Source organism: Pelodiscus sinensis, chromosome 11 (genome assembly GCF_049634645.1).
Source record: "Pelodiscus sinensis isolate JC-2024 chromosome 11, ASM4963464v1, whole genome shotgun sequence".
Taxonomy (NCBI): domain Eukaryota; kingdom Metazoa; phylum Chordata; order Testudines; family Trionychidae; genus Pelodiscus; species Pelodiscus sinensis.
The window spans coordinates 40,230,028-40,250,519 of record NC_134721.1 but is presented as its reverse complement, the minus strand read 5'-3'; positions in this window follow the sequence as shown (position 1 = coordinate 40,250,519).

The following is a 20,492-nucleotide window of genomic DNA, read 5'->3' as shown; positions in this document are numbered from 1 at the left end:
GATCCTTGTTTGGTTCTACTTCTACTACAAACATGAACAAGACAAATATACCAGGAAAAGATTTCAAAGGGTCCGTGGGGCTGAGGCTGTCAGGGGCTGGGGGGAGAGGCCGGGGGCTGGGCCAGCGGGCTGAGTGTTTGTAGGTTTGCCAGGTGTCCGGTATTTTCTGATTTTTTTTACCGGACAGGAAGTGAAAATACCGGACACGTGGCAACCCTAGGTGGAAAGAGGGCATCTTACCTGGGATTTCCATACGATGTAGGCAGAGGGGTGGCTGATGGCTTGGAGTGGAGAGGCTCTCAGAGGAGGTAGCAGCCGCCGGGGAGGAGCAGGACTCAGGAGTAGGAGACAGGGGTGGCCAGCAGGTTCTGGGGCCAGGCGCACATGGTGGCAGTGCTGGCTGCGCAGATGCGGCATCTCCTGCGGCCCTTTAAATTGGCAGGGCGGGGCAGGGCAGGGCTAGGCGTTGCCGGGGGTGGGGAGGAGCAGGACAGAGAGGAGACGGGGGCGGCCAGCAGGCTCCGGGGCACATTGGGCCGCGGCCCTTTAAATCAGCGGGGCAGGGCGGGGCTAGGCAGAGCAGGAGAGGAGATGGGGGCAGCCAGCAGGCTCCAGGGCGCATTGGGCCATGGCCCTTTAAATCAGCAGGGTGGGGCGGGGCGGGACTAGGCATTGACGGGAGAGGAGAGGAGCAGGAGAGGAGACAAAACCGGCCAGCAGGCTCCGGGGCATATTAGTGCTGCCTGCTGGCTGCGCATAGCCGCGGAGTTTCCCAACATTTCCCGGCCACGGCCCTTCAAATCGGCGGGGCGGGGCTAGGCGTTGCCAGGGTGTCTAGAGCCTGATTTGCTGGTGTCTAGAGCCAGCCGTGACTAGGACCCAGAGTGTAGAAAATTGTGTCTGCTGCTGGTGCATATATATTCTCTCTGCAATACTACGAGAGGAGTAGAACAGGAAGAAGGCAGAATTGAGACCTTTTGAAGTTTTGGCCCAAGCGAGGGGATATGGGGGCATCATTTGAGCTCCCCACCTCAGATGCCAAAATGTTGTGGACTGGCCCTGGCTGTGGAGACACACCTTAAGTGGAAAGTCCACTGAATGGATTTGGAACCCTTTCACTGTGACACAGTTCACTGGAAAAGTGACCTTATTCACAAACAATACACAGACAACTTTCAGTGGAACTGAGCCTGGAGACGTGTGAAATTGCTCACAGAAAATACTGACCTGAATCATCTTCAAAATTCAAACAAACTTATTTTGAAGTATTTACGCCTGAGACAGAGACATACAAAATCCAGAGAACTCAGAAGAGACCTAAGATTTCCTATCCAATGGTGCAGCTCTTGCTAAAAATATTGATAGTTAAAAAACCCCAAAATGACCATTTTCAATTAAGCAACGCTTTATACAGTTCATAAAATATTATCATGATTTTTCTGTAAGCTTTAGATGGTAATGGAAGGAGAAACAACTGCAGAGACACTGACGTTTCTACAAAAAATACTGTTTCACTTGGAAAAAGCTGTGTCATGGGCAGACTGTGGACACAAGTTCAGGAAATGACTTCCCAAACTAATATTTAGCAACAGTAATTTACAAACAATTAATATTTGGCAAAATTTCCTTCATTGGTCACAGATCGGTTGGCTCTATATAAAACAAAAATAAAAAAACGAGTCCTTTCTATTGAAAGTTTCCCACCTTTCTTCAGTCACTGAATTTTTTATAATAAAGTTATGACTCTACTATCCTCTTTCTAATGCAGGAAAATACATACGCCAACTAAGACTGCACCTAAAGCTATTGCATATTTTCCCAGGAAAGGGTATCCAAGGTCAACTTCAATATTCTTGATCTTTGCCCTTCCTTTTCTCTCCACCTCTCAATGCCAATCTGTTTATATAATGAAGTGTTTCAGCAGTCACAATGTTTCCAAACACTCTTAAAATTTTCATTTCTATGGCTTTGTTCTTCCCCGCCTCTTCAGGAGCTGATCCATTCTTTAAACACACACAGTATGCTGGTCACATTCAGAACATAGCAGCCATGTCCAGGTCAAAGAGATAGAGAGAGAAAAATGCTTTTTCATATATAATCTACAAAGGCTGCATTTGCTCTCTCCTGCACAGGTTTTTGTGCCCTTGTGAAGTACTGGACCTAACATGGTTTTATAAATCAAGTAGCTTTGAGCTACTTGGTACACAGAGCCAAATCCTCTCTAAAGTCTACACTAGATGCCAAGATCTTCAGAGTCCACATTTAATCAGGTTTGTCTGTTTTTGGCTCATCTGTTTTTTTTCCCCTAACAAAGGAGGATCTTGACTCATATTAATTACAGCAAACAGTGAAAGGTGTTGTACATGATCTCAGTCCTATAACTTGACTGATGTAATCTGCTTTATCTTGATGTGTCTGTATCTGTCTGTCTGTTTGTTCAAGAACTCCTTGTATATGGTAGGACCATCAAATCTGGTCTGCAGCTTCCTCTTCTCCTAACTTACAGCAAGGTCAGGCTTTGGTTGCACCAATACAACGGGATGGGCCTGTGATGAGATTGTTTCTCATAAAACAGAAAGGGAGAGGTCTGCTAACAGGAATAGTTGTTACATTGTATAATGACTACAGGGGGCAGCAAGGGGCCAGAGATGGGGACCAGGACAGCAAGGGCTAAAGGGGAGAAAGGGACAGCTATCTACTATGTATTTGTGTTTGTGTATGTGTGTGCGTGTGTGTGCATGCACACGTTTATCTGTCCCCCAACTGGGGAACATGCACCCCTTCCCCATCTGTGTCCACTGCAACTGCAGCAGCCATGTTTAGGCGGTTCTCACCTGGCCCCAACCTGAGGCGGTGAGAGAGGGACGGGGTAGTCTTCTCTCCCTGGAGTAGCCTGCATCTCAGAGCAACCATTTAAATGAAAAAAACAAACATTATTTGAGTTAAGGACCTAAGCAATGCCAGGTAAATCCTCAAGTGTCATATAACTGCTTTTGCTGCAGGTGGATTTGCTACTGTAATATGCCTCCCAACAATTTGAGCCTGGAGATGTGTGAAAGTCAATGTGTGAAAGTCGAATGAAAGTCAATGTGTGAAAGTCGAATGAAAGTCGAATGTGTGAAAGTCGAATGAAAGTCTTTGGGAGTTCTTCAGTGGAAAAATGTAGGCCTGGCTTTGAAAATAAAGTTAGTTAGGGACAGAGTCATAGAGTTTAAAGCCTGAAAGGACCATCTAGTCAGCCCTTTGTATATTACGGACCACCAACACCATCCAGCACCTCACTAAACCCAACAATCAAAATAAGGCCAAAGTGTTTCAGCCCACAGAAGACAAGGGTAATACATTCCACAGGCAGAGAATGGGGGGGGGAGGGGGACTGAGGTGCACTAGTGTTTAAGGCAGGCATGTCCAAAGTCCGGCCCGTGGGCCAATTGCGGCCCGCGGTCGGATTTAATACGGCCCCCGCTTCTCCCGGCTCCCCGGTGCTCCTTTTAACTGGCGCGTGCAGTGCAGCGCGCCGCTTTGGGCCATGCTGCCGCTGCCGCCGCCGCCGCCACCGCAGTCCTAGACCCTGCCCTGTAGGGCACGTCCGCAGCCCCGCTCCCCCGCTTGGCTGCGGGTTCGCCCTGCCCCTGTGCCGCCGTGAGGCCAGCGTGCCCTTCGCTCTCCGACCCTGCGGGCCCTCCGCTTTGGGGCTGAGAGTGCAGGGACAGCCCCCGCTTCCTCCCCCTCTCCTGGCTTCCCGGTGCTCCTCTGAACTGGCGCGCGCAGCGCGCCGCTTCCGACCGCGCCGCCGCCGTCCATGGCGGCCACTGTGGTCCTAAAGCCTGCCGTGTAGGGCACATCCGCAGCCCCACTCCCCCGCTTGGCTGCGGGTTCGCCCTGCCCCTGTGCCGCCGTGAGGCCAGCGTGCCCTGCGCTCTCCTGTGCTGCAGTCCAGATCTCAGTTTCACCCTTCACATTAGTTTAGGCAAGTTTTTTTTTCAATTTGAGATGAATACATTGTAAAATCTCAGTTAATGTCAGTTGGTCTAAATCAGTTATAAATATATTTGGATACAACATGTATAGTTGGTGTTATGTTCCTGTTCATATTTTTTGAACTTAAAAGTTGATAATATGTAATGTACTTTACAATGTTCCTGACATATATTTCAGCTTCCTGGATTTTTTTTTCATCTGGCCTTCAGATATGAAAGGCAGAGTGATTTAAAACCTGTTTAGATTTGTCATCCATGTGACGAAATGAAAAGTATGCCGTTTGCAATAAACTTTGCATAAAATAGTTAATTTGCATTTAATTTTAATGGTTCAAAGAATGTCAGGCAAAATGGTCGGCCCTCACGCATGTTCACTTCTTCAAATCTGGCCCTCTTTGAAAAAAGTTTGGACACCCCTGGTTTAAGGCCTCTGCCCTCTGCCATTATAAGCAACTGTGTTAGATGGTAAAACAGCTGAAATTTGTCCATTTCTCTCTTTAAATAAATTGGGTTTTGCCCCCGCAACTTCTTCTGGAAGGCTATTCCAGAAACTCATCTCTCTCCACAGCTGATAGTTATAAAAGTTCTAATTTCCAGTCTGAAATTCCAGTTCATGGCCAATTTGTATCCATTTGCTGTTATGCCACCATTGTCCTTCAGCTTAAATAGCTTTTCATCTTACCTTGTATTTACCACTGTAATGCATTTACAGAGAGCACTCATATCCTTGTTCAGCCTTCTTTTTGCAAGATGAACCAAGCCAAGGTCTTCCAGTCTCCTCTCATCATTGCCCGCTCCTTTCCAATCATCCTCGGAAGAAGGATTTCTGGATCTTTAATTTCATATGGCAGAACTCAGTTTTGTACTTCTACAAAACAGATACCAAGACATTTTGGCCCCAATTGTATTTTCCTTACTTAGCAAAGAAAACATTTGAACATTACCTGTGGTAGGGCAAAAGATTATTACTTAATAATTTCACATACAAACATAATTCACATAATTTCACATACAAACAGCTTTAAATCCATTTTACAACATGGATTAAATAAAGCATTATAACTCTGCTAAAATGATAACGCATATTATATTTCACATTGTATTTGAAGAACCAGAGAGAGGGAGCTTGTGAGTTAGTGGTGACACATTCAGTAGTAGGAGAACCAATAATGGAAACCAGGAGTCCTGAACACCAGTTCTTTGCCCTAATCAATAAATATGCAACACTATTAGTAACAGCCCATGGGGGAGCGACATATTTAGCCACACATGTAGTGTCTCTATTGCATTATGAATGAGCTGCTGCATCAGGGGTGGGCAATAATTTTTGGTGGGGGGGCCAGTCTGAGATTTTGGAAAGTGGCCAAGGGCTGCACTTTTTTGTGGAGGAGATGTGGGGTCTACAATGGAAGTTGGGTGCAGAAGGGCGCACAGAGTAATGGACTGGAGCGCAGGAGGGGCTGTAGGGTCTGAGAGGGAGTTTGGGTGAAGGAGGGGGTGTGACCTGGGGTAGGGGATTGCGGTATAGAGTCAGGGAGGATGTGTGTGTGCAGGATTCTGGCTTGGGGGAGGGGAGTAGGAGAGGTACAAAGTCTGGGAGGGAATTGTGACCAGGGCAGGGGGCGCAGAGGGTTTGGATGGTGACTTGGGGAAGGGAGTTGAGGTGTGGGAGGGATTGGGGTACAAGAGGTTTCAAAAGCCAGGTGTCGGGGGGAGATGCTGCCACTTCTATAAAAGTGCTCATTAGCAAAACCTACTCTGTCTCAAATACCTTCAGCTATTAGGGAGTAAATTTAGCTACTGTTCTCTAATTTGCTTCAACTCATAGGTACAGATACCCAAGTGAACATATGTTGAACAGGCTGGTTAAGAACATTTAATGGGAATTTAGTTACTGATTTGTAATTGAAAAGTGCAAATGTGGCAGTTGCCATAGATTCTTGTAGTTCCTTGCTGGCACTGAGCCCAGGAAAGCTCAAAATATGCCACATATCGATGGGAGAAAAAGGAAGAAAAATAGAATATTAGGTGTAAGGCTTGCTGTAGCAATATTACTCTGCATATGGATCTTAATGAAATTTGTGTGAGCAAGACAAATAATTGTGAATGCATTTACGGATGCATTATGCTGCTGGGATTAATAGTCAGACCCTAAATTCACACTGAAATAAATGCCCACCAGCAATTCAGTTTCCTATTCTTTGTAGCAATGAACAGGATTGTGTTTATTCTGGATAGGTTCTACATTTTTTCAGCAAATGAAATGGTGAGGAATAAACTCTTCACTTGTACCTACCTCCTTGTGACATTTCTGCCATGGAAACAATGATCCCTTTTCTTTAAACCACAGCCATTGAGGAAGGCACAATATTTTCTAATTCCTAGCAAAATGAGGGAAAGTGAAAGAGACAGTTAATGAGCTATTATTAAATAATAGCAACCCTAATGCAAGCAGATGTTAAGCCTATTACATTAATAAATCATGATAAATCTCCTTTTTTCCATGTTCCTCTCTCTCTCCTATCCATTCTTCAGGTTCTTGTGTGTAACAACTAAATTAGCACATCTAGTTAAATTACTGGTTGCGTGCTCTGAGAATTGGACAACAAACCAGCTTGTATTGAAGAGGCTGATTCTGTGAGGCATAATGAGTTCCCACTGGTAAACACTCATACAGGATTGGGCCACAAACTTTATAAATTAGTTTTAAATTAAAGACAGCTTGGGAACACAGGCAACAGAAACTAGATTGGCCAACCTCTCTAGCAGAAATTACCTTCCTTCATGTATTGCCCAGTGCTAAGATCACAGGCAGAACTTAGTAAAATAAATAGTAATGCTTTTATAAAAGTACTGCAATCATCACCCAAGATGCAGTAACACAAGGTCCATTATCAGTTCATTAAGTAGTACCAGAAGTGGAGGTAGTTAGAAACGCCAAACTCTGGGCATGTTCTCAAAATAATCACTCCATTTCCTGGATCTTTTTAACAACTGAGTCCAGAAAGGTCAAATTAAGATTATGATTGCTGCCAGTTTAAATTGGGGGAAACATACAAACTAGAATAAACCTAAAGCAAACTACCTGTAGTTGCATCTGTACTTTAGGGGGGCAAATTGTAATTTCCCATGCTACATACAAATTAGCTGCTGATGTAGGGTCAGATTAAGACCTGCTGAGATCCTAAACTACGTCAAGTTTAAGAGGCCCCATAGCATTGCCAAAAATGCGCATTATTCTAAAGAAAGGACAATGAAAATAGAAATAACATTTTATATTTGCATATATACTGGTACACAGGCAAGGATGCAAATAAAAACTAGTGGTTTTTTTATTTAATTTGAGGTCCTACGTTGAAGTTTACTTAGCTTGTGCATACATCTGGCACTGAGGATTAAATGAAATCTGGATTTGTATTAAATCTTGTAGCTACAGATCTGTATAAATGTCAGGTGCATCTTCTTCCCCCTTGGTCAATGGAAGTGGGATCTTGAATTAACTACAGGGAATGTAACAGTACTCAGAAAGCGGAGGATGGTGGGAAGGATGTAAGAGCAGACATGTGACAAGATAGGAGCTGGCCTCTTCAGTTCCATTGTCTACCTTTTGGCTACGCCATTAACATTGCTGTTTGGCGTCCACCTATTCCCTCTCCATCGTATTTAAATCTTTATGAGATTTTTAAAAGTTTCTTGCTCCTACTCTCCCTGCCCTTAGTTGGAGTGAAGGAGCTGTTGGCTTTTAGGACTCTGCAGGTCTGTTTTGGAATCACAAAGAAATGTTTCCCATCGGGCCAAAGCGAGGTGGAGTATTGGGATTTATCACCTTCCTCAAAGCATCGTGGAGGTAGAGCTGAGTTGACAGAAATGGGACTTAAATGTTTAATAGTAGAATAGGTAAAACTATCATCAGTGTTCTATGCAGATAAAGGTTAAAAGGGCCAGAGGTAAAGTTCCACTTGTGGAACACATCGCTATGTAGAAGAAAAGATTGGAAACCTTCGTGGACCGAGGCTCCAGTTGGTAACTTCTATCCACCCCACATGCACACAGTAGAAGGAGGAGAGGATTCAGAAGAGAGCAGATGTCCAGGGGTAGGTCTAGGCAAGTCTAACAAATTATTGGTTATGAGAATTCTGAAACCCCACACTGGAACCAGTCCTATGACTGGTATGTGCAAATAGGGTACACACACATCGTAAATCTATCCCATGTGTTTGTCATTCATTCATCCATCCGTGTCCCCGGATCGATCTCTACACATACATAGAGGAGTGTTTTGCGCACATAAGTTATTTTAAAATTGCACCCCAAATGAACCGCTTTGTACTGAACTCAGGAAACACCAGCTAATCTAATATATAGAAGTGGTGCTTTAATGAAAGAGCTTTAGCACTTATGGATTCTCCTGATGATTTTGAATAGAAAGTTGTTTGTTAAAATCCTAGTAGAATTGTAAATATATCAAAGTTCATTATTACATCTCAGCATGCAAAAAAGCTTGACTGACATTTAACATGCAAGAATGAGAAACTACTGTAAAGATATGATCATGATAAAAAAAACCAAACTTTGCAAGGATCAGTTATTTAATGGCAGTCTAGATGCAGATCTGTCTAAAATAAACCCTTTTTTAACAGATCCTCTATTCCTCAAAAAATGAGGTTTACAGGATCTGTCGAAAAAGGGTTTATTTTAGACAGATCCACGTCTAGACTGCCATTTTTTTCGAAAAAGCTCCATTTCGGAAAAAACCAGCGGCAATATTTATGCTAATGAAGCACAGGATATTTAAATCCCTGCTTCATTAGCAATTTCGACGTGCTTGATTTGCATCCCTCTGTCAACAGAGGGATGCAGTCTAGAAGTAACCTTTGTGAATATGATGGCAGGGGGTAGGGGTTGATGAGTGGAACTTTGACTCAGCAAGGCGAACAGGAAGCTGGCTTCAGGCTGGAAAGTATTATCCTGGTCCCTGCTCCTGGGCCTATTTCACCCCCCAGGTCCTAATCCCTATCAACTGGTCTGATCCACGCACTGCAGCAGCTACTGTTCCAGTTGTAACAAGAGAGTCCAGTGGAAACACTGCTGAGAGTATCAGTTTCCGGGCAAATTGCTTAAAGGGTTACTTACATCCAGTGCTTTTTTTGTGATGGTATTGCCTGGTACGCAGTACCAGCACCTCCAGTCAGAGCTCAACAACTTTTCCCCTGGAGTACTGGCACTTTTTTTTTAAACCAAAAAAAAAAGCACTTATAGCCCAAGACGGGGAGTCCTCTGCTATGAGACACACTATGCCGGTCACAAAGAGCACTTCTGTTCATCGCACCAGCTAACAAGAAGAGAGACGTGCAATTCCCTCAGACACTCCAGTTCCGTTCCTCGTACAGATGAGAGGTTCTGAAAACCAGTCTCATCAAATAAAAAGGTTCTTCTGACCCCCAAAGGACCAAGCACGTTCCCAGGTCAACGCATAACTTAGACGTTCTGCAAAAAGCACGCTGTTGCCAACCCTTTAGAATCTAAAATCAGAAGGTTTATTCATAGAAAGAAAGGGTCAGAGTTAACATTGTTAAAGGAATCCAATACTGTGGCAGAGCTCCAGTTGTACCCCCTGGGTCCTGCGCTTCCTGGCAGATATTTGGTATGCCTCAGAGGCTCACGGTGATCCACCCACTACCTCGTGTTTCTCTCAGAGGCAAGGGTTCCCCACTTCATGAACTATTTTCATCATAGAAAAGTCACCAGGTTGGAGGGGGGAAACTTCCGTGGTCCAAAAGTCCAAAAGTCCCCCTTCCAGCCCACCAGGGTTCAGGAGAACCCAGTCCTGCCCACTTACTATGGCTTCCTGTCCAGAGCCCTGGGTAGCAGTTGCTAGTGGGGTTCTTGCCCTCATCCCCACGGAGTAGCAGCCTCGCCCTAGGCCACTTCCTCAACCTCTCCCACAGTACCTTCTCCTTGGGACCTTGGAGAAAACCCCTCCTACTTGCAAACTACAGATTGCCTCCACTCTGCACTTCCCCCCTTTCCAATCCATCCCTCTCCTCCCCCCACCTTACCTGAGGGAAGACTTTTTTTAGTGCACGAGTCAGCCTTAACTGGCTGCAGGTGTCCAATTAGCCTGCGTCTGCAGGCTGGCTCTTAATGAGTCCCAGGTGCCCACCTATCTTAATTGCAGAGCAGCAGCCTACTCAGGGAACAGGAACCTGCTCACCTAACGACCCGTATACCTGGCGACACCAAACCCCTGCAGCCTGCGGCCTTTGGTCTGCCGCAATATGCACAACTACAACACAGTTCTTGGATGAGGCTTGTAGCAGAGATGGAAGAAACTCCTGGCTAACTTCGAGTCTCTGGAGTAAATCCACAGTTAGGACAGGTCATTCAGTTCCTTCTTTAGAGCTTCCATTTGTAGGTGAGACAGGATTGACGACGGAGCAGAGGAGTTCCCAGAGCAGCCTTTTATATCCTTGGCCATGTGGAAGGAATCCCATTGTTCTTGCTGTGGAAAAATACAGTTACAAGATGGAGTTTGTCGCGTGAGCAAGTGACGTGTCCATGTAAGACTCAGTTCTTTACCGGTAGAAGCCATTCCTCCCATGCTCGTCTGAAGGTTCACAGAAAAGCTCCTCCAATGTGGATTGGTACCTCCCAAAGCCCATTGTTAGTCAAGTACTTCTGTTCTCTTGGACTAATAATCCTTTCACAATAAGCTGGCCCAGCTTCCTGTTGGTACCCCAAAAGCAAATATTTGAAACACAAGTGCAGAGCCAATACTTACTACTTCAAATATAAAAATGACACATGCATTAATAAACCAGCAAATTTTAGGCTTTTCATAGACACCTCACATGGTGCACTTACTACAAGATTTGCTGCACACATATAACAGTGGTTGCAACAATGATCTGTATGTTCACATTGCCTTCCAATAACATCGCACAGTATCTCTTGGTCTTGCACTTGTCTCTGCAGCTTCCTCCAAACACCAGCCATGCACAAGTTTATTGAGGGGCAGAGACTCCAGAACATTTTGATTGCAAAGGCGCTAGCACATCCATGGCCCTGTTGTTACATATACCTGGCTGTAGCGATTGTCCCTCCCTCCTCTGGCTCACTATGTCCCTCGGACAGTGCCCAGTATCAGGGAATTGATGAATCAAGTGCCAGGGCCTTTGTTTAGAGTGTCAGTTTGTAGTAAAGATCCTCCAGAGGCGAGAAATCTCCAGAAGTGGTGGGTTAGGACAAAACAGCAAAGTAATCTAGGTAGCTCTGACCCTCCAGTAGGGCAGAGCAGTAACGCAGTTGGAGTAACGTCAGCCCTCGTGCTGGGCAGAGCAACCAAGCAGTTTAGGGAGCTCAGAATCTCAGGCAGGGTAGAGCAAAAATAGCCATTCGGCTTAAGGTGACAAGACTTTCAAAGGGGCAAGGAGACCTGGGTCCACCCTACTCCACCAGGTCCCAGGACAGAGCCCTGAGAGTGGCAGAGGGAGCCCCCAGGAAGTCAGCGGGTATCTCACTGCAACACACTGACACAGGTCCACACAAGTCAGGCACTCCTGGGCTACTTTCTATCACAATCCAGTTGAAGGTTCTCAATCCAAGGTCCTGCATCTCATTGATGTACTCAGCTACTGGATAGCCTGTGGTCAGCTCTTTTCTCTGCTCCTCAGCTCAGTACTGGAGCCTACAGCAGGCTTAGGACACTTGGCTCAGGCAAAACTGGGCTAGAGACCCTACCTCTTAAACTTCTTGGCCTGCCTCTTAGCTTCTGGCATGATTCCAGCCTGCTTCTGTCCACCCAAGAGTGGGCCCTGCCCCTCTGGTTCACTGGGAGGCCATTCCACCTCACTACACCGACCTATCATTTCAGTAGCTATTTGCAAAAAGCTGTGAACATGCGAAAGCCCTACTCTACCACTGGCAGACAGGGGGAAAGGAAAAACGACTTCCTTCTAAGTCCACTTGGTTTTACCTTAGACACTAGGGCCTAGAGCACTGGTAGGGAACCTGCGGCCCCAGGGCCGGATCTGGCCCCCAAGGCTCAGGGCTTCCCCCAGCATCAGAGAGTCCCTGCTGGTGCTCCAGCTCCCGCCACTTCCCTGCCAAGCTGGAGCACACAAAATCTACTAGCCTGGGCTCCTGTAGGCTCTGGTGTTCAAAGGGAATGTGGGAAGTGTCTTTCTCCTTAGTCAGGGGCCACATCTCACTTGTGTGTGGTCCCCAACTGATTTTTCTGAGGGTCAATGGCCCCCACCCCAATAAAGGTTCCCCACCCTTGGCCTAGAGTTACAACCCATGTACTGGGAAAAGGAAGTAAGGTTCTTCCAAGGCTGAACATGGCAATGTTATCAAGTTACGGAGGTGAAAACATCCAGAAGTTAAAAGTAGGAAAGCCAAATTAAAGGGCCATTTCTCATTTTGAATCTCCTACCGAAGGCAAAGGGCATTCAGTGGTGCAGAGAATGTAAAACTTGGCCCCAGGGTTTTGAGAGTTATTTTTAGATCTTGTGGGTGCTTAATCTGTCATCTGTAGAAGAATGTTTTAAAAACAGTCTAATGTACTGCTCAAACTAGAACAGGTAAATATCCACCCCTTAAATATCAGATGACTTTTTAAAACTGTTTTGATCTGTTAAATTAATGTTCTGAAAGTAGATTACAAAAATATTTAGTGGATAACATGCAAGAATTGGAATACTTTTCTGGTGAACTTAAGTGTTTAACTGCTGCTGCATTAATGGAAAATAAATAAATCTTTCTGATAAGCATGAGAGTTTTCCTCATGCAGCCATTTCTGGACATGACATTGTTACTATCTTACAATAAGGGTTACCAGTTTAACCCTTTCTTAATATTGCTTAATTTGAACTGGATGGCCATTTTTCTACAGCGGGGTTTCATGTAAATGGAGTAATACTTTTCATCCTATGTGTATGAAAAAAACCTGCTGTGTGCACAGACTGCCACATCCAGAAGTGGACACATATGATATTAAATTACAGGCAGTCCCCGGGTTACGTACAAGATAGGGACTGTAGGTTTGTTCTTAAGTTGAATTTGTATGTAAGTCGGAACTGGTACATATTGTAGGGGAAACTCTAGCCAAACATTTCTCCAGAGCTCAGTTTTATTCTCCCACACCTCACTTCCCTCAGTCCTTTATTCTCAAGCTGAGGTGTCTGCTGAGAAAAGCCGCTCCACGTATCCCTGGTCTGCTGGGTGGGGCGCTAGCTTCGTGTCTCCCTGGTCTGCTGGGGGAAAGCAGCTAGTGCAGGGTTGCCTCACCCCATTTGTAAGTAGGGATCCGATGTAAGTCGGATCCATGTAACCCGGGGACTGCCTGTAGTACAGGTCTTCGTGATATTTTTGGCACTCTTGAATACAGGCAGAGTTGTGCTATGAATAATGTAGCACAGATGAGATTTGTTTTCCCCCCAGAAAAATGTGTGGATAGGTTCTGTTTCTAATGTTCAGACTTCAGAGTAACACAAGCCCTAATCAAGAACAGAAGGCTTGAATGTGTCAATAGTGAAACAGCAATTAATAGCTCATTCTAAAATGTAAAACCTCAGTAAGAGCTGGCTTCAGAAGAGAGTCTTTAAACTGCGGTCTGTGAGCCAGAATATTTGCTGGAGGTATGCTGAGACTGTTTGGTGATATGGCGTTGGTTCCTCATTTCCAGCTGCTAACCCATTCAATTCTTGCCCAATTACTTTTCTATTAAGCAACAATATAACACAAATCACATACACAATCTACAATCTAAATAAAATTAACAAGAACAAAGAATGTCCCCTACCTGATTTGTTAACCAAAGAAAAAGACAAACTAATTGCCATGAAATTCAAATCATGACAGTAGATAGATTGTCAAAGAAAATTCTAGATACTGTTGCTACTTCAAACCTCCTTGGTTTAAACTACACTAGCTTCCTGAAATATAGATGCATGCTATACATTGTGGCTGTTTCTCTCTCAACACTACATATAACTCACTGCTCACATGCTCCCGTTCCTTTCCCTGATGCTTATGTATCTGTCAATTTTATTTGCACTCCTCTCTCTACATGAATAGAATTTACTCACATAGAATTTCCAAGTTTGCATGTATAAAACCGGTGTCTTGCCAATCATTAACAAACCATATCAAATCCATAAGGGCACGTACTAAGGGAGAGACAGGTACCTGCTTCACAGAAACACACACACATAAAATACAAAGATCACTTATGTAACCTTAATTTAGCCAATTTGTGCATATGTATGATGATACAATCTCCAATTATGTGAGCACATACTATTTTTTTCACGAGGTTTACAGGAGCACGGAGCATAAGGGATCGGTCGGAGAGGCTTTCCTTGTTGACCAATCCCCATCTAGACTGCTGCTTTTTGCCGGCAAAGTGCCACGTCGGCAAAAAGCGGTGGCCATTTCTATTCAAATGAAGCATGGGATATTGAAATCTTTGCTTCATTTGCAATAGCGATGTGCCTAATCTACATCCCTCTGTCGGCAGAGGAGTGTAGTTTAGGCACACCCTCAGTGTGCAATATGGACATTGCTCACTGAATGGGCAGTTATACAATATTTCTTTTATACTTGTCATTCAATATGTGGTCCCCGGCATTATCTATCACAAACCATCATATATCCATAAATCTGGAAGGGACTTTTAGAGGTCATCAAGTCCAGTTGCCTGTTCTCCTAGCAGGATCAAGCACTACCTAAACTAGGAGTCTCAATCTCCCAGCCCACAGGCCAGTCCTGGCCTAAGCAATTATGCAATCTGACCTCTCTGGTAGAAGCCCCCAAACACTGCCCCTTCCCATCATTGCCCCACCTTCTCTACCCTATTACAGCCCATCCCCTGAGCACACGACTTTGGGGATGACCAAGGGGCCTGGCACTGCGCGGCGGCAGAGGTTGCACACCCACACCACATGCTCCGTGGCGGCAGGAACTGCTGGAGAAGTGGAGTGTGCTCGCCCAATATGTTCCATTACGACTCTGCCACCTCAGAGAGAGCAGGGTGGAGCGAGTGATCCCCAAAGCCGTGTGCTTAGGGAACAGGGTGCCATGGAGCAGAGAGGGCAGGGTGTTTACAGAAAGGGGCAGGGCTAGGAGGCCAGTAACGGAGAATCACACACACCATGATCTAGACCATCCCTGACAGGTGTTTGTGTAACCTGCTCTTAAAAATCTCCAATGATGCACTGAAAGCACAGAAAAGAAAGTTCCCCTGCTATCGGTTCTAGTGTCGGGACCACAGCAGCTCCCAGCAGTTTGTAGAAGCAACTGCAGGGAAAATATTCCTGTGAACCGACAGTCCCTGGATGGAGTATGCTCAGTCACTCTGTACAGATGGCACACATGCAATCCAGTGGGCACAGAGAAGCTGCGATGAGGATGGAATATGTTTAGATGGAATCCTTAGAGAATTTAGCTGCAAAGTGGGATTTTCAGAGGGTCAACCCTTGACCAGCTTTGGGTGAATTCCAAGACCCTGCTCCAAAGGATGAAAAACTTGACTGCTTTATACATTATTTGTTTAAAAGGTATTTTTTGAGTTTTTAAATTACAATGGCATATCAAACGCCAATCAAAACAGCCAGTAAAAATTATACAAGTGAAGTGTTGGAGAACAGGTATAAATTAGCAAGATGAGTGCTGACAGAATAGAGGAGTTACAGCTACACAAAAGCATCTGATGGGAAATACATTTCTGGTAGGGTACAAATTTAATCAAGTTTCTAATTATTTGTTCACATGAAACAAGTCCATTTCCACACACATTGTCACTGGGTTGGTACAACATTTATAGAATTTAGGACAAAGGCTTTAAAGGAGGACTATTTTTGTATTTTTTTCTGCAAGGTATAGTAAATATTATTGTGTCATTGCGTTCTGTGAACTCAGTTATTTTCCTTAATCAGTGGAATACTTAGTTCCTCCTTCCTCAGATAGTTCAGTTTTATCTAATACAAGCAGGAAGTTGTTGTATTCCTATAACTCTTTCTCTGATCAAATACATTTCTATTGATGCTGTTTGCTTCTGTAGCCAGAGTAAAAAAATCCACATACAATATACTTGGTTTTCTTTCCCCCCAAAGCCTTACCCTCGAGCACAGATTGTCCTTTCGAAATTCTCTCAAAGGTCTATTAATAGTGATTCTTACAGTATCTGGGTTGCATAACTGTGATGCCATTATCAGTGAGAAGGACAGAAAGCAGGCTAGACGGGGGGAGTAGTATAAGACACAAGTGTTCAGTTGACATGATAATGTCTTTCAATTAAATTGAAGAGAAAAGACAGTTACTTCTTGTAACTGGTGCTCTTTGAGATGTGTTGTCCACATCCATTCCAATTAGATGCATACACGTTGTGTGTACGAGCGTCAGAAACTTTTCCCCAAGTAGCTCTTGTCGGGGTTGGCAGTGGAGCCCCATAGAGTGGTGTTGCTATGGCGACCCTTATGTACCACTGCTGCCCCGACCCACCCTTTAGTTCCTTCTGGCTGGCCTATTTGGAATGGCTCCTGTCTGGGTCTTGCCGTGTATTGCCTATGTTGCTGTGGTTGGGGCCTAAATGGCTTCCTCTGGGAGGCTGGAATGTGCATGCTGAGGGATATCATAGCTGCCCTCGAATACCTGAGGCTATGACGGCTCGAATCTATTTGTTCAGAAAAGGGACCTTTGCTACTGAATAGGAGATCTGGTAAAGTTTGCTGGATTTCCGATGGGAGTCCAACACCTGCAGCCATAAGGAGCACCTCATAACCACCCCCGAGGACAGAGACCTTGCCACCGAGTCACCTGAGACCTGGAGTAATGTTCTTGCCAACACCTTGCCTTCTTCCTTTTTGGAGTCAGAAAGGAGTAGTTCTGTTGAACTTAGACATGGCGTCCCTTGAGTTAAAAGCATTTCTGCTGAGGATAGCTTGCTGATTTGCTAACCTCAGCTGCAAACCCCCCACCCCACCCCACCCCCACCCCCACCCCCAACTGCATAGACCTTTCTGCCAAAGAGGTCTGTTTTTTTTTTTAGTGTCTTTGTCTTAGGGACCAGGGCTTGCTGACTCTGCCTCTCCTTTTCATTGATGGCAGAGACCACCAAAGAACATGGATCTGAATGAGAAAAGAGAAATTAATATCCTCTAGATGGAATGAAATAGCATCTCTCTACTCCACTGGCTGTGGGGGAAACTGAGGCTTGGCTTTGCCACAGGGCATTGCTGTTGTTCTGGATAGTCCTTAGAATGGGTAACTCTATCCTAGAGAGACTCTCTGATGCTAGTATACCAGCCATCGGGTCCTCAGGCTTTGTCACTTCTTCAACTGTAGATTCATATTTCAGGATATTCGTTGAAGGTGTTGTTGGTAAGGCCTGTGATCAAAAGAAGGCTGAGAGGAGACATGATTGCTCTCTTTAAATATATTAGAGGAATAAATACCAGGGCGGGAGAGGAATTATTTAAGCTTAATACCAATGTGGACACAAGAACAAATGGATATAAGCTGGCTAGTAGGAAGTTTAGACTAGAAATTAGATGAACGTTTCTAATCATTAGAGGAGTGAGGTTCTGGAACTGCCTTCCAAGGGAAGTAGTGGGGGCAAAAGACCTATCTGGCTTCAAGATTAAGCTAGATGGGTTTATGAAGGGGATGGTTTGATAAGATAACATAATCTTGGTAACTAATTGACCTTTCACTATCAGTGGTAAATAGGCCAATAGAGGGATGATAGGAGTTACTATAGAGAACTTTTTCCTGGGTGTCTGGCTGGTGAGTCTTGCCCACATGCTCAGGGTTCAGCTGATCACCATATTTGGGGTTGGGAAGGAATTTTCCTCCATGGAAGATTGGCAGAGGTTTTTTGCCTTCCTCTGTAGCATGGGGCATGGATCACTTGCTGGAGGATTCTCTGCATCTTGGGGTCTTTAAACCATTTGAGGACTTCAATATCTGAGATATAGGTGAGAGGATTATTCCAGGAGTGGGTGGGTGAGATTCTGTGGCCTGTGTTGTGCAGGGGGTCAGACTAGATTATCATAATGGTCCCTTCTGACCTTAAAGTCTATGAAAGCAGGTTCTGCGGCAAAGGTGCCAGCCACAGCTTCATCCAGAGATGAAGACGAGGATGCTGGTGGTGGCACAAGAGGTCAGACTGAATCTGGGCCTGCTCTTGACCAGAGATAACGTCATTGCCTGGCGTGGGTTCAGGATCCAGCTGGGAATGGTCAGGCCCTGGTACTGCCCTAACTTCTGTGGTCTTGAGGTGGCCATGAGGCTCAGCTATCCTACAGGGAGTTGAAGTGATGGTCGATTGAAGTCACTGATCTGGAATCCCTGGATGCAATCTCTGGATCTGGGGTGGGCCCAGTAACCAGAAGGGCCATTATGCAGATGGAAGCAACTTTGGGTGCCAAGGCACTGATTTCTCAAGCGTATGCCAGCTAACATGGTTTCAGGTGGACTAGACAAGCCACGTCTGACTCTGAGCTGGAAGAAGATGACCATGGAGATGCTGATGACTCTTGAGCTGGGGGTCTGTGTCGAGGGGAAGGCACCGTGGAATGGTGCCGCGATGAACAGGAGGATGAATGGTACGCTGCCACCACTCAAATGCAAAAATCCCTTGAAGCCAAGAAGATGCACTTAGGAACTTTCCCTGAGGGGTAACCCCAAGCTCATACCCTCCGTTAGGAGAGAACTTGAAAACAAACAGTAATTTATTAGCAGACCTTCAGTTTCAGGCATGTGTACACAGAACCTCCTGCTTTTACTTAGGACACAGGAATTAGATTATAGTCTTTAAAAAGGTAATTTTATTAATAAAACAAAGAAATTGTTAAATTTGGTAAAGCATACTTGGTTCCTAGGTGTTACAGAGCAACTTAAAAAAAAAGATTAAAGCATGGAGATTTACTTCCCTGGGATTCATTTTAGTTGCAGTGTAAAGGGAGGTAACCAAACTCAGAAAACAAAGCTAATAACCTGATTGTGTCGAACTATAAACATTCCCTGATCTACTTACATCTCTGTTTTTCTTCTACCTCATCCAGAGCACCTCTCCCTATTAAGGAGGCCCTCTTGGACCTTGCCAAATTCAGATGGCAGACCCCCGTGTCAGTCCCACCAACATGCTAGAGGGCTGACCAAAAAAGGTATATGCTAGCAAAAGACACAGAATGGTACTGGCATGGTTCAGAGAGTGTTTCAAGTTCCACCTCTAACACAAAAAGCTTGAGTCTCAGTTCTCTATCCTATCTGGATCTGGGCTTCAGCTGTTGGCACAAACCATACTTCTATGATATATGGTTCTCTCCCAGGCAGTGGACACATTCAGAGTATCCATCAATCATCAGGATAGAGTCCATGCAACTGAGAACAATTTGAAATCCAGTAAATTGGGCAAACCCTATCATGAGGGTACTCCAACAGTGGAGTGTGGGGAGTGGAGCAAAGCCTAAAATGAAGTGGGGCGGGGGGGGGGGGGAGTTTGTTTGCTTAAGGGTTTTTTGAGTCATAAAGATACAGGAGTAAGTGCAAGAGAAAGAGGCATTTTCCTGAACCTTTCTTTGCTAGATGCTGGGAATGAGCCATAGGTGAAGCCATTGTAGTGAAGCCAATTCCAGTCTTCTTTTTGCCCCAGAGTTTCTGCAGATATAGGTGAAAGTTTAACAAAAGAAGCTCAGATGTGAAGAACTGTTAAAATTTTGATTGAAATACACTTGGTGGAAATACAGTTAAAGGGTTCCATGAAATTATATCCCTGCCACTCTCCAGCGTACAAATCAACTACTAAAACATCAAACATTGCATAATCTAAACAAGCTCATTGACTGTTTACAGCTTGAGCAACTAACACTTTCAAGAAGTTAAAAAATAAGTACATCTCTAAGCACAGGTTTAAAAGTCAGCCAGCTGTTAGCTTTCAGTCTTATCATCAACAGACCTCACATGGCTAATTCATCCCCAAATCCATTGGTAGGTATCTTTAGTGAGGGTGTTGGTGTAGCCATTCCTACTTAAGTGCTGCCAACCTGGTCTTCAAACACCATATTTCAAGAGACAAAAATTATGATTTTAAAGAAACAAGTTTTGGGTTTGTTTTCTTTGTATTTTGATTTCAGGCTTTCAAAGGACTTTCAGATCATGTTTTCCAGATTTTCTCCTCAGCAGCAAGGGCTAGAAATCTATTATTCATATATGAAAGCTGAGATTCTCATGTAACCACTTGACTCCGGGGTTTTAAAAAGAATACCAAAAATCATGATTCCAGATAAACAAATGAGTTGGCAACAACTTGTGCAGAAACAAATCCAGAAAGGAATCTGCTCTGACCATTGTTTTAGTGTCTTCACGACGGAGCCCTACACTGTGCTGACTGATAATACAAAGATTTAATAATGGATTGTTCATCTAGCAGAGAAAGGAATAACAAGATCTGGTGGTTAGATGTTGAAGCTATTAAAAAATTCAAAGTGAAAACAGAGCATAAATTTTAAC